This window comes from Aquarana catesbeiana, linkage group LG09 (assembly GCF_042186555.1).
Source record: "Aquarana catesbeiana isolate 2022-GZ linkage group LG09, ASM4218655v1, whole genome shotgun sequence".
In the NCBI taxonomy this organism is placed as follows: Eukaryota; Metazoa; Chordata; class Amphibia; order Anura; family Ranidae; genus Aquarana; species Aquarana catesbeiana.
Window position 1 is genome coordinate 15,897,727 of NC_133332.1, and position 14,991 is coordinate 15,912,717.

The following is a 14,991-nucleotide window of genomic DNA, read 5'->3' on the forward strand; positions in this document are numbered from 1 at the left end:
AGTATAAAAAATTGCATACCTGAAAAACAAACATGATAAAACATAATAACAATAAAACATTGCAGAATAGAATACAGTAAAAAAGAGCAGAACAATAGAGAGAGAATAGAGAGAGAGAGAACAATAAAACGACAACTATTATTTTTTTATTTATATTTTTGTTTGTGTTTTTTTTTTTAAACACTTTTTTTGTAACTGTAACTTTTATAACTGTAACCGGTTCCAGGTTCGGGTCTCTCAAAATGCGATGGCATCTTGGGAGACCCTGTGAAAGTGTGCCTAGTCTGTGCAATGCTGTACCCTACGCTAATACTCAACTAATGAATGGTAGCGTTCAAAACATTCACCAATGCAAAGACCAGGATTGTCAGGACAGGAGGGACAATAATAGCGGGTGTCACGCCTATATCCGCGCTTGCTGCAGACACAACATCTTTTTTGGGGGGGTTCGTTGGGTAGGGGTACTCGGGAGGACATAAAGAAAATGCCTCTCATGCAGCCGACTGCATTTGGTTGGAGATGTGAATGGGGGAAGTACGGGTGCTGCAGAAGCAGCCGACTGCATTTGGTTGGAGATGTGAATGGGGGAAGTACGGGTGCTGCAGAAGCGGTGGGTTCCCAATTAGGATTGGCGAATGCAGCAGGAAGGGCATTATGGGCACGACGGGCCTGTGTTTGTCTTCTTCTTGGTGGCAGCGGGACACTACTTGTGCTTACCACCTCACCAGCTTGAACTGCACTTATGGGACTCGCCACGTCACCAAGTGTTACTGCAGTGCTGGTTTGACTATGACCGGGGTGTACTAGGCCGCTGGTGCTTGCCAGTTCAATAAAAAGCTACCAAAAAAAACTGTTAGCGATCGCAGGGATCAGGCCTGACTCTGCGAACGCTGCAGTTATGCGTTTAGTGTTTTGTAAGTGACAGTGATCGATCGATACTGCCCTTGGGTGGGCTGGGCTGGGCCGGGCGGAGGGACAAAACGCAGGTGCTAGCAGGTATCTGGGCTGATCCCGCTAACACTGCGTTTTTGGGAACCCTAAACTGCTGAGGACGCTAGTATAGATCTGATCAGATCAGATATTGATCCGTTCAGATACTATACCACTAAGGGAGGCGTATGCTGCGTGCGTGGGTGTTAGCGGTACTGGCGCTAATCTGACGCTGCCTGGGGCGACGCATATCACCGCCGGGCGATCAGGGGGCTAAACCTTTACTCAGTAATAAACGGCGGGTGCCCTGACACTATAAAAAATAAACGAACTAACCAGTGTCACCCGCAACGGTTATACGGTGATCAGTGGTGAAAGGGTTAACTAGGGGGCAATCAAGGGGTTAAAACATTTATTAGATAGTATATGGGGGTCCCTGTCACTATAAAACGCTGACGGCGAACCTAAATATTTACCTCCCTAACTAGCGCCACCAGCGACACTAATACAGCGATCAGAAAAATGATCGCTTAGTGACACTGGTGACGGGAGGTGATCAAGGGGTTAAAACTTTATTAGGGGGGTACCCTAGACCTAAAGGGGGCTAACCCTAACTGACCGTAACACTGTAACTGTCACAAACTGACACCAATACAGTAATCAGAAAAAAAAAAAAAAAATACAAAAACCTGCTTGGTGTCAGTTTGTGACGGGGGGGGTGATCGGGGGGTAATCAGGGTGTTTTGTGTGCCTGGCATGTTCTACTGTGTGTGTGTGTGTGTGTTGGTGCACTCACATTCCAGTCTTCTCTCCTCGGCGCCGGAACGGAAAATACCGAGCCGAGGAGAGATGACATCATTTCCTCTGCCTCTGTGTACAATACAGAGGCAGGGAAATAATCCCATTGGCTGGGAGCGATCGTGAGGGGGGGGCCACGAATGGATGGCCTCCCCCTCACCACTGATCGCCGGGGAGGATTTGCCGACCGCCGCAGGCACCGGGGGGGGGGGGGGGGTCCGATCGGACCCCCCACCCGCGGGCAGGCAAGGACGTACCTGTAAGCCCTTTTGCCTGCCCGTGCCGCTCTGTGGACGTACATCGTCGTGCGGCGGTCGGCAACTGGTTAATGCAACTTAAATCCACAATCTCCGAAAATTAGAATTTTGTGAAAAGGTGCAATATTCTAGACTCAAAGTGTCCCACTCTAATCAGCTAACTAAGCCCTAACACCTGCAAAGGGTTCCTTTAAATGGTCTCTCAGTCTGGTTCAGTAGGAATCACAATCATGGGAAAGACGGCTGACCTGACAGTTGTGCAGAAAACCATCATTGACACCCTTCATAAGGATGGAAAGCCTCAAAAAGGTAATTGCAAAAGTAGTTTGGATGTTCCCAAAGTGCTGTATCAAAGCACAATAATAGAAATGTATGTGGAAGGGAAAAGTGTGGAAGAAAAAGGTGCACAAGCAGCAGGGATGACCGCAGCCTGGAGAGGATTGTCAGGAAAAGGCCATTTAAAAGTGTTGGGGATTTTCACAAGGAGTGGACTGAGGCTGGAGTCAGAGCATCAAGAGCCACCACACACAGACAGATCCTGGACATGGGCTTCAAATGTCGTATTCCTCTTGTCAAGCCACTCCTGAACAACAAACCACGTCAGAAGCGTCTTACCTGGGCTAAAGAAAAACAGACCTGGTCTGTTGCTCGGTGGTCCAAAGTCCTCTTTTCTGATAACAAATTTTGCATCTCATTTGGAAACCAAGGACCCAGAGTATGGAGGAAGAATGGAGAGGCACACACTGCAAGATGCTTGAAGTCCAGTGTGAAGTTTCCAGTCTGTGTTGATTTGGGGAGCCGTGTCATCTGCTGGTGTTGGTCCACTGTACTTCATTAAGTCCAGGGTCAACGCAGCCGTCTACTAGGAGATTTTGGAGCACTTCATGCTTCCCTCCGCAGACGAGCTCTATGGGGATGCTGACTTCATTTTCCAGCAGGACTTGACACCTGCCCACACTTCCAAACACACCAAAACCTGGTTCAATGACCGTGGGATTACTGTGCTTGATTGGCCAGCAAACTCGCCTGACCTGAACCCCATAGAGAAACTATGGGGCATTGCCAAGAGAAAGATGAGAGACATGAGACTGAACAATGCAGAAGAGCTGAAGGCCACTATTGAAGCCTCCTGGTCTTCCATAACACCTCAGCAGTACCACAGGCTGATAGCTCCCATGCCACACCGCATTGAGCCAGTAATTGCTGAAAAAGGGGCCCAAAGCAAGTACTGAGTACATATGCATGCTTATACTTTTCAGAGGTCCGATATCGTTCTATGTACAATCCTTGTTTTATTGATTGCATGGAATATTCTAATTTTCTGAGATTGTGGATTTGGGGTTTTCGTGAGCTGTAAGCCATAATCATCACAATTATGACAAATCACGGCTTGAACTATCTTGCTTTGCATGTAATGAGTCTCTCTTATATATTACTTTCACCTTTTACGTTGCATTAGTGAAATAAATGAACTTTTGCACGATATTCTAACTTTCTGAGCATCTCCTGTAAATCTGGTTGGTTTCTATGGACAACAGTCTCCTCCCACCACCCCTCTGGGAACTCCAGGTAACACACCGATTGAAGAACCACTATAAATGTGTATTTGCTCCTGTCTGTGTCCCCATCGGAAACATTTCCTCTCACTTCCTGTCAATTCAACCCTTTCCCTGCTCTGTCCATAAAGGTTTGGCTAAATAAAGTTGGCTTTTGCCAGTCTATGTAATCTGGTGAGATTTGCGATGTCACCTCCAAACCCTACACTTCCCACCCACAGCCAAGCATCTAGAAATGGCTCTGCCCTGCTCCTGCACGAGCGAGATACATTAACCAAAATCTGCACAAAACTCCTCCGATATAATGACAGCACAGCAGACAGATCAGGTGAGTAGAACAGAAGGTTTATTACACAGAATAGCAGATGATTGGTGGAGCAGTTTTGGATACAAATATGATAAATAAATAAGATTCTGAGATTCTGAAGAGTCTGGCTGCTGGCCTCCCGGGTCTTGTATCGGTGACACGATTGGCTGGTTGGTGGTCCCCAGGCCTCCTATCAGGGAGGCGATTGGCTGCTTCTTTAGCCCCACGTCTTGCATCAGGGAGGTGATTGGCTGGTTAGTGGCACCCGCATCTTGTACCAGGAAAGCGACTGACTGACCGTTTGCCTCCGGATCTTAATTGGCTGAAATCTCATCCTCAATTGTCCTTTTGTTTACATAAATCCTTTGCTGATCAGGTCAGGAATTTCCACCACCGGCCACGAGCCTAGCTGAGAGATGGAGAGGAAAGAGTTACCAGGAATGCCGGGAATGTCCAGGAGAAGGAAATCCCTCCCACATATTACATGTGCCATATATTTTAAATCCAACCCTATTGTATTTTTTTCAGTTCGGGGGGGGGGTTTGGGGTGTGAAGAGTTAAATTCAGATCAGGTCCTGTCTGTGACCCTCCCCGGGGAGATTTCCCCTCACTTCCTGTCCCTATGACACCTGTTTTGTCACCAGGATAAGAAGTTTAAATTCCTCCTGTCCTGATAGGAAGTCAAGGGAAATCTCCCCAAGGAGAACACAGAGACTCAACTTAGCAAATAAAAGGGCCACACAATAGTTTTAAAAAATTTGGTAAATTTGTTAGCTGTGGCACCATACGGTTTGTTGCGACATGTTTTCGGAAAAGGGACTTCTTTCCTGCATTTCTCGGGGGTAGGGCAACCCACTAAAATTAATGGGCTGCCTTACACGTGACTCGTGGAAGCACGCCGTCGCACGCGCTTGGTCACACTTCTAGGTGTGAACCAAGTCTAACCATAGCATGCTATGGACCCGCACTGGTCGTGGTGAACAGACATTAGCATGTCAGCAATATTTTAACAGTGACTCCTGTGCACCATGCGATCACCGCTATTAGCCAGCAACTGATAACTGAAAACCGGACCTGCAATCCGGCCCAGAAACAGATCACTGCAATCCGGCCCAGAAACAGATCACTGCAAACCGGCCCAGAAACAGATCACTGCAAACCGGCCCAGAAACAGATCACTGCAAACCGGCCCAGAAACAGATCACTGCAAACCGGCCCAGAAACAGATCACTGCAAACCGGCCAGCAATTCATCAGTACAGCAGAGATCTTCAGGTCTTAGGGCTGTATTGGAGACAGATGGGTCAGCATGAGAGCCAGGGAACTAGCATTACAATGAAGGAGTCTGATCAGTGAAGGAGGATAGACTGAAGAAATGCTTCCTCCTGCCTGCAGAAGACTGATGACATCTCAGCATAGGCAAAGGCACTGACTGGAGATCAAGGATAGCTTTTTCATGATAAAATATGGAGGGTGGGGGGTGTCACCAGCACAGGAGGCGAGGGGGCGGGGGTGTCACCAGGACAGGAGGCGAGAGGGCGGGGGTGTCACCAGGACAGGAGGCGAGAGGGCGGGGGTGTCACCAGGACAGGAGGCGAGAGGGCGGGGGTGTCACCAGGACAGGAGGCGAGAGGGCGGGGGTGTCACCAGGACAGGAAGTGATGTAGCAGCATTGCCCGAACCATCTACAACACAGTGGGACAGGAGAGCCCGTTATATCATTACATTGTCAAACAGCGTAAAAGGTGGAGCTCCTCCCAGCAGCCCCACCCACATCTCACCTGGTGGTTTCTTTACTCGATTCCAACCTGAACCAATCATGGCCCCCCTTCTTGTTCTTCTCCACATACTGTGGGGGCAAAACAGGACACCAATTACAAATATATACAGCCAATCACATAGAAGGAAAAGAGCAGGTCAGTCTGTGTGGAGGAGGACCTTTAAGGTGGACCTGTCCTAATTTCTAGGGCAAGAAGCGAGAGGGTGGGGGGGGGGGGGGTGTCACCAGTCCAGGAAGTGAGAGGGCGAGGGTGTCACAAGGACAGGAAGAGAGTGGAGGGGGGGGTGTCACAAGGACAGGAAGAGAGTGGAGGGGGGGGTGTCACAAGGACAGGAAGAGAGTGGAGGGGGGGGTGTCACAAGGACAGGAAGAGAGTGGAGGGGGGGGTGTCACAAGGACAGGAAGAGAGTGGAGGGGGGGGTGTCACAAGGACAGGAAGAGAGTGGAGGGGGGGGTGTCACAAGGACAGGAAGAGAGTGGAGGGGGGGGTGTCACAAGGACAGGAAGAGAGTGGAGGGGGGGGTGTCACAAGGACAGGAAGAGAGTGGAGGGGGGGGTGTCACAAGGACAGGAAGAGAGTGGAGGGGGGGGTGTCACAAGGACAGGAAGAGAGTGGAGGGGGGGTGTCACAAGGACAGGAAGAGAGTGGAGGGGGGGGTGTCACAAGGACAGGAAGAGAGTGGAGGGGGGGGTGTCACAAGGACAGGAAGAGAGTGGAGGGGGGGGTGTCACAAGGACAGGAAGAGAGTGGGGGGGGGGTGTCACAAGGACAGGAAGAGAGTGGAGGGGGGGGTGTCACAAGGACAGGAAGAGAGTGGAGGGGGGTGTGTCACAAGGACAGGAAGAGAGTGGAGGGGGGGGTGTCACAAGGACAGGAAGAGAGTGGAGGGGGGGGTGTCACAAGGACAGGAAGAGAGTGGAGGGGGGGGTGTCACAAGGACAGGAAGAGAGTGGAGGGGGGGGTGTCACAAGGACAGGAAGAGAGTGGAGGGGGGGGTGTCACAAGGACAGGAAGAGAGTGGAGGGGGGGGGGTGTCACAAGGACAGGAAGAGAGTGGAGGGGGGGGGTGTCACAAGGACAGGAAGAGAGTGGAGGGGGGGGGGTGTCACAAGGACAGGAAGAGAGTGGAGGGGGGGGGGTGTCACAAGGACAGGAAGAGAGTGGAGGGGGGGGGGTGTCACAAGGACAGGAAGAGAGTGGAGGGGGGGGGGTGTCACAAGGACAGGAAGAGAGTGGAGGGGGGGGGGTGTCACAAGGACAGGAAGAGAGTGGAGGGGGGGGGTGTCACAAGGACAGGAAGAGAGTGGAGGGGGGGTGTCACAAGGACAGGAAGAGAGTGGAGGGGGGGGTGTCACAAGGACAGGAAGAGAGTGGAGGGGGGGGTGTCACAAGGACAGGAAGAGAGTGGAGGGGGGGTGTCACAAGGACAGGAAGAGAGTGGGGGGGGGGTGTCACAAGGACAGGAAGAGAGTGGGGGGGGGTGTCACGAGGACAGGAAGAGAGTGGGGGGGGGGTGTCACAAGGACAGGAAGAGAGTGGGGGGTGTGTCGTCACAAGGACAGGAAGAGAGTGGGGGGGTGTGTCGTCACAAGGACAGGAAGAGAGTGGGGGGGTGTGTCGTCACAAGGACAGGAAGAGAGTGGGGGGGTGTGTCGTCACAAGGACAGGAAGAGAGTGGGGGGGGTGTCGTCACAAGGGCAGGAAGAGAGTGGGGGGTGTGTCGTCACAAGGGCAGGAAGAGAGTGGGGGGTGTGTCGTCACAAGGGCAGGAAGAGAGTGGGGGGGTGTGTCGTCACAAGGGCAGGAAGAGAGTGGGGGGGGTGTCGTCACAAGGGCAGGAAGAGAGTGGGGGGTGTGTCACCAGGACAGGAAGCGGGTGGGTGGGGGTGACACCAGGCCAGGAAGTGATGTAGCAGCATTGCCCGAACCATGTACAAAACAGCGGGAGAGGAGAGCCCGTTATATCATTACACTGTCAAACATTGTAGAAGGCGGAGCTCCTGCCAGCAGCCCCACCCACATCTCACCTGGTGGTTTCTTTATTCGATTCCAACCTGAACCAGAGAGTGGAGGTGTCAGCAGGGCAGGAAGCGAGTGGGGGTGTCAGCAGGGCAGGAAGCGAGTGGGGGTGTCAGCAGGGCAGGAAGCGGGTGGGGGTGTCAGCAGGGCAGGAAGCGGGTGGGGGTGTCAGCAGGGCAGGAAGCGGGTGGGGGTGTCAGCAGGGCAGGAAGCGGGTGGGGGTGTCAGCAGGGCAGGAAGCGGGTGGGGGTGTCAGCAGGGCAGGAAGCGGGTGGGGGTGTCAGCAGGGCAGGAAGCGGGTGGGGGTGTCAGCAGGGCAGGAAGCGGGTGGGGGTGTCAGCAGGGCAGGAAGCGGGTGGGGGTGTCAGCAGGGCAGGAAGCGGGTGGGGGTGTCAGCAGGGCAGGAAGCGGGTGAGGGTGTCACCAGGGCAGGAAGCGGGTGAGGGTGTCACCAGGGCAGGAAGAGGGTGAGGGTGTCACCAGGGCAGGAAGAGGGTGAGGGTGTCACCAGGGCAGGAAGAGGGTGAGGGTGTCACCAAGGCAGGAAGAGGGTGAGGGTGTCACCAAGACAGGAAGAGGGTGAGGGTGTCACCAAGACAGGAAGAGGGTGAGGGTGTCACCAAGACAGGAAGAGGGTGAGGGTGTCACCAGGACAGGAAGAGGGTGAGGGTGTCACCAGGACAGGAAGAGGGTGAGGGTGTCACCAAGACAGGAAGAGGGTGAGGGTGTCACCAAGACAGGAAGAGGGTGAGGGTGTCACCAGGACAGGAAGAGGGTGTCACCAGGACAGGAAGAGGGTGAGGGTGTCACCAGGACAGGAAGAGGGTGTCACCAGGACAGGAAGAGGGTGAGGGTGTCACCAAGACAGGGTGAGGGTGTCACCAAGACAGGAAGAGGGTGAGGGTGTCACCAAGACAGGAAGAGGGTGAGGGTGTCACCAGGACAGGAAGAGGGTGAGGGTGTCACCAGGACAGGAAGAGGGTGAGGGTGTCACCAGGACAGGAAGAGGGTGTCACCAGGACAGGAAGAGGGTGAGGGTGTCACTAGGACAGGAAGAGGGTGTCACCAGGACAGGAAGAGGGTGTCACCGAGACAGGAAGAGGGTGAGGGGGTCACCAGGACAGGAATCTAGAGGGAGGGGGGGTCACCAGGACAGGAATCTAGAGGGAGGGGTGGGTCACCAGGACAGGAATCTAGAGGGAGGGGGGGTCACCAGGACAGGAATCTAGAGGGAGGGGTGGGTCACCACGACAGGAATCTAGAGGGAGGGGGGGGTCACCAGGACAGGAAGTGATGTAGCAGCATTGCCCGAACCATCTACAAAACAGCAGGAGAGGAGAGCCCGCTATATCATTACACTGTCAAACATCATAGAAGGCGGAGCTCCTACCAGCAGCCCCACCCACATCTCACCTGGTGGTTTCCTTATTTGATTCCAACCTGAACCAATCATTGTCCGCCTTCTTGTTCTTCTCCACAAACTGCGGGGGGGCAAAACAGGACACAAATTACAAATATATACAGTCAATCACTTAGAAGGAAAAGAGCAGGTCAGTCTGTGTTGAGGAGGAGCTTTAAGGTGGACCTGTCCCAATTTCTTGGGCAAGAAGTGAGAGGGTGGGGGGGGTGTCACCAGGACAGGAAGCGGGTGGGGGTGTCACCAGGACAGGAAGCGGGTGGGGGTGTCACCAGGACAGGAAGCGGGTGGGGGTGTCACCAGGACAGGAAGCGGGTGGGGGTGTCACCAGGACAGGAAGCGAGTGGGGGTGTCACCAGGACAGGAAGCGAGTGGGGGTGTCACCAGGACAGGAAGCGAGTGGGGGTGTCACCAGGACAGGAAGCGGGTGAGGGTGTCACCAGGACAGGAAGCTAGAGGGAGGGGGGGTGTCACCAGGACAGGAAGTGGGAAGGGGGGGTCACCAGGACAGGAAGAGGGTGAGGGTGTCACCAGGACAGGAAGCGAGACGGTGGGGGGTGTCACCAGGACAGGAAGAGGGCGAGGATGTCACCAGGACAGGAAGAGGGCGAGGGTGTCGCCAGGACAGGAAGAGAGGGGGGGGTGTCGCCAGGACAGGAAGAGAGGGGGGGGTGTCGCCAGGACAGGAAGCGAGAGGGTGGGGGTGTCGCCAGGACAGGAAGCGAGAGGGTGGGGGTGTCGCCAGGACAGGAAGCGAGAGGGTGGGGGTGTCGCCAGGACAGGAAGCGAGAGGGTGGGGGTGTCGCCAGGACAGGAAGCGAGAGGGTGTCGCCAGGACAGGAAGCGAGAGGGTGTCGCCAGGACAGGAAGCGAGAGGGTGTCGCCAGGACAGGAAGCGAGAGGGTGGGGGTGTCACCAGGACAGGAAGCGAGAGGGTGTCACCAGGACAGGAAGCGAGAGGGTGTCACCAGGACAGGAAGCGAGAGGGTGGGGGTGTCACCAGGACAGGAAGCGAGAGGGTGGGGGTGTCACCAGGCCAGGAAGTGATGTAGCAGCATTGCGCGAACCATGTACAAAACAGCGGGAGAGGAGAGCCTGTTATATCATTACACTGTCAAACATCGTAGAAGGCAGAGCTCCTGCCAGCAGCCCCACCCACATCTCACCTGGTGGTTTCTTTATTCAATTCCAACCTGAACCAGAGAGTGGGGGTGTCACCAGGACAGGAAGCGGGTGGGGGTGTCACCAGGACAGGAAGCTAGAGGGCGGGGGTGTCACCAGGACAGGAAGTGATGTAGCAGCATTACCCAAACCATCTACAACACAGCAGGAGAGGAGAGCCCGTTATATCATTACACTGTCAAACATCATAGAAGGCGGAGCTCCTGCCAGCAGCCCCACCCACATCTCACCTGGTGGTTTCTTTACTCGATTCCAACCTGAACCAATCATGGCCCCCCTTCTTGTTCTTCTCCACATACTGCGGGGGCAAAACAGGACACCAATTACAAATATATACAGCCAATCACATAGAAGGAAAAGAGCAGGTCAGTCTGTGTGGAGGAGGAGCTTTAAGGTGGACCTGTCCCAATTTCTAGGGCAAGAAGTGAGAGGTTGGGGGGGTTTTACCAGGACAGGAAGAGAGCGGGGGCGTCACCAGGACAGGAAGCGAGAGAGGGTGGGGGCGTCACCAGGACAGGAAGCGAGAGAGGGTGGGGGCGTCACCAGGACAGGAAGCGAGAGAGGGTGGGGGCGTCACCAGGACAGGAAGCGAGAGAGGGTGGGGGCGTCACCAGGACAGGAAGCGAGAGAGGGTGGGGGCGTCACCAGGACAGGAAGCGAGAGGGTGGGGGCGTCACCAGGACAGGAAGCGGGCGTCACCAGGACAGGGAGCGGGCGTCACCAGGACAGGGAGCGGGCGTCACCAGGACAGGGAGCTAGAGGGAGGGGGGGTGTCACCAGGACAGGAAGTGATGTAGCAGCATTACCCAAACCATCTACAACACAGCGGGAGAGAAGAGCCCGTTATATCATTACACTGTCAAACAGCATAGAAGGCGGACCTCCTGCCAGCAGCCCCACCCACATCTCACCTGGTGGTTTCTTTACTCGATTCCAACCTGAACCAATCATGGCCCCTCTTCTTGTTCTTCTCCACATACTGCGGGGGCAAAACAGGACACCAATTACAAATATATACAGCCAATCACATAGAAGGAAAAGAGCAGGTCAGTCTGTGTGGAGGAGGAGCTTTAAGGTGGACCTGTCCCAATTTCTAGGGCAAGAAGTGAGAGGGCGGGGGTGTCACCGGGACAGGAGGCGAGAGGGCGGGGGTGTCACCGGGACAGGAGGCGAGAGGGCGGGGGTGTCACCGGGACAGGAGGCGAGAGGGCGGGGGTGTCACCGGGACAGGAGGCGAGAGGGCGGGGGTGTCACCGGGACAGGAGGCGAGAGGGCGGGGGTGTCACCGGGACAGGAGGCGAGAGGGCGGGGGTGTCACCGGGACAGGAGGCGAGAGGGCGGGGGTGTCACCGGGACAGGAGGCGAGAGGGCGGGGGTGTCACCGGGACAGGAGGCGAGAGGGCGGGGGTGTCACCGGGACAGGAGGCGAGAGGGCGGGGGTGTCACCGGGACAGGAGGCGAGAGGGCGGGGGTGTCACCGGGACAGGAGGCGAGAGGGCGGGGGTGTCACCGAGACAGGAGGCGAGAGGGCGGGGGTGTCACCGAGACAGGAGGCGAGAGGGCGGGGGTGTCACCGAGACAGGAGGCGAGAGGGCGGGGGTGTCACCGAGACAGGAGGCGAGAGGGCGGGGGTGTCACCGAGACAGGAGGCGAGAGGGCGGGGGTGTCACCGAGACAGGAGGCGAGAGGGCGGGGGTGTCACCGAGACAGGAGGCGAGAGGGCGGGGGTGTCACCGGGACAGGAGGCGAGAGGGCGGGGGTGTCACCAAGACAGGAGGCGAGAGGGCGGGGGTGTCACCGGGACAGGAGGCGAGAGGGCGGGGGTGTCACCGGGACAGGAAGCGAGAGGGCGGGGGTGTCACCGGGACAGGAAGCGAGAGGGCGGGGGTGTCACCGGGACAGGCAGCGAGAGGGCGGGGGTGTCACCGGGACAGGAAGCGAGAGGGCGGGGGTGTCACCGGGACAGGAAGCGAGAGGGCGGGGTTGTCACCGGGACAGGAAGTGATGTAGCCATTGCCCGAACCATCTACAACACAGCGGGAGAGGAGAGCCCGTTTTATCCTTACACCATCAAACAGTGTAGGAGGCGGAGCTCCTGCCAGCAGCCCCACCCACATCTCACCTGGTGGTTTCTTTATTCGAATCCAACCTGAACCAATCATGGCCCCCCTTCTTGTTCTTCTCCACATACTGCGGGGGCAAAACAGGACACCAATTACAAATATATACAGCCAATCACATAGAAGGAAAAGAGCAGGTCAGTCTGTGTGGAGGAGGAGCTTTAAGGTGGACCTGTCCCAATTTCTAGGGCAAGAAGTGAGAGGGCGGAGGTGTCACCGGGACAGGAAGCCAGAGGGCGGGGGTGTCACCGGGACAGGAAGCGAGAGGGCGGGGGTGTCACCCGGACAGGAAGTAAAAGGGTGGGGTGTATCTGGAGGTGATGGGGGAGGGGTATTATCCGGTGTCAGTGATGGGGGAGGGGTCCTCCGGTGCTGACGTTGGTGTGTGTATAAAGGTCCCGGTTATGTTCTCATACCTCTCTCCACCCTTTGGAGTTCCTCACACGTCACGTCCGCCATATTCTCCCGGTGTCCGGTCTCTCTCCAGTGTGCGGTCTTTCCCCGGAGCTCCTCCCCCTCCCGGTACATCACCGCTGGGCAGATTAGTACCTCTCTCCGCGGACCCGGAAGTGACGTTCGGTCTCGGCCATCTTCGTACACCCCACACTCGTATGCAGTTAGCATTCAGTCAGAAGACGGCGAGCGGACATCTTTATACACCCACCGAAGTCTTATATTTCACATTATTTTTACAAATAATCTGATTTTATATAGTGATATACAGAATTTAGATATCTGTGACATTGTTTTGATTTTAATTGTTAAAAGCAGCGGTGTTCTGTCAGATCAGGTTTGGCACTGCTGATAAAAAATATCTTCAAAACAATGTCACGGATTTCTAAGTCCTGTATATCACTATATAAGATCAGATTATATGTAATAAAAATTGTGAAATGTAAGACATCGGTGGGTGTACAAATATGTCCGCTTACCTCCTTTTGACTATAGGCTTACTGGGGCCGAGTGCGGGGTGTACCAAGATGGCCGCGACCAAACTTTTTTCCGCTACGGATTATTTCGGTCACTATGGAGACGGAGTACAGTTGCACGGCTCATTGCGGGGATGCTAGGTGTTGTAGTCCGCCCTCCGCTCTGTGCTTGGCGAGGGGCCCTCAGGCTTTATTCTGGGGGGAGGGGGAGATCTGTATGGACTTGTCATGGTGGTCCTCATCCCCGGACATTCCTGTGTTTATATTCTGTACCCCTCTGAGGAGATTTCACCTCACTTCCTGTCCTGGGGACACCTCCTGAGGAGAAGACATCTCCATCCATACAGAAGAAGACCAATACTATAGAACAGGCCGAGGTCTCCACCAGAGTCCATTATTATGAGGGTCTCTATCAGGTTCTATTATTATGGGGGTCTCCATCAGGTTCTATTATTATGAGGGTCTCTATCAGGTTCTATTATTATGAGGGTCTCTATCAGGTTCTATTATTATGGGGGTCTCTATCAGGTTCTATTATTATGGGGGTCTCCATCAGGTTCTATTATTATGAGGGTCTCTATCAGGTTCTATTATTATGAGGGTCTCTATCAGGTTCTATTATTATGGGGGTCTCTATCAGGTTCTATTATTATGGGGGTCTCTATCGGGTTCTATTATTATGAGGGTCTCTATCAGGTTCTATTATTATGGGGGTCTCTATTGGGTTTTATTATTATGGGGGTCTCTATCAGGTTCTATTATTATGGGGGTCTCTATCGGGTTCTATTATTATGGGGGTCTCTATCAGGTTCTATTATTATGGGGGTCTCTATCAGGTTCTATTATTATGAGGGTCTCTATCAGGTTCTATTATTATGGGGGTCTCTATCAGGTTCTATTATTATGAGGGTCTCTATCAGGTTCTATTATTATGGGGGTCTCTATTGGGTTTTATTATTATGGGGGTCTCTATCAGGTTCTATTATTATGGGGGTCTCTATCGGGTTCTATTATTATGGGGGTCTCTATCAGGTTCTATTATTATGAGGGTCTCTATCAGGTTCTATTATTATGGGGGTCTCTATCAGGTTCTATTATTATGAGGGTCTCTATCAGGTTCTATTATTATGAGGGTCTCTATCGGGTTCTATTATTATGGGGGTCTCTATTAGGTTCTATTATTATGAGGGTCTCTATCAGGTTCTATTATTATGAGGGTCTCTATTAGGTTCTATTATTATGAGGGTCTCTATCGGGTTCTATTATTATGGGGGTCTCTATCAGGTTCTATTATTATGGGGGTCTCTATATGTTCTATTATTATGAGGGTCTCTATCGGGTTCTATTATTATGGGGGTCTCTATCAGGTTCTATTATTATGAGGGTCTCTATCAGGTTCTATTATTATGAGGGTCTCTATCGGGTTCTATTATTATGGGGGTCTCTATATGTTCTATTATTATGGGGGTCTCTATATGTTCTATTATTATGGGGGTCTCTATCGGGTTCTATTATTATGGGGGTCTCTATCGGGTTCTATTATTATAGGGGTCTCTATTGGGTTCTATTATTATGGGGGTCTCTATCGGGTTCTATTATTCTGAGGGTCTCTATCAGGATCTATTATTATGAGGGTCTCTATCAGGTTCTATTATTATGAGGGTCTCTATCAGGTTCTATTATTATGGGGGTCTCT

The 14,991-nt window shown here is 53.6% G+C and overlaps 1 long non-coding RNA gene across 1 annotated transcript; it reads right to left on the minus strand.

Moving 5' to 3' along the window:
* Positions 1-3,870: 3,870 nt before the first annotated feature.
* Positions 3,871-12,978, minus strand: LOC141107416 (uncharacterized). Its single transcript, XR_012235894.1, has 3 exons — positions 12,783-12,978; positions 9,061-9,128; positions 3,871-4,257 (listed from the first exon to the last, which is right to left on the minus strand). It is a non-coding gene; the product is annotated as an uncharacterized lncRNA (long non-coding RNA).
* Positions 12,979-14,991: the final 2,013 nt, after the last annotated feature.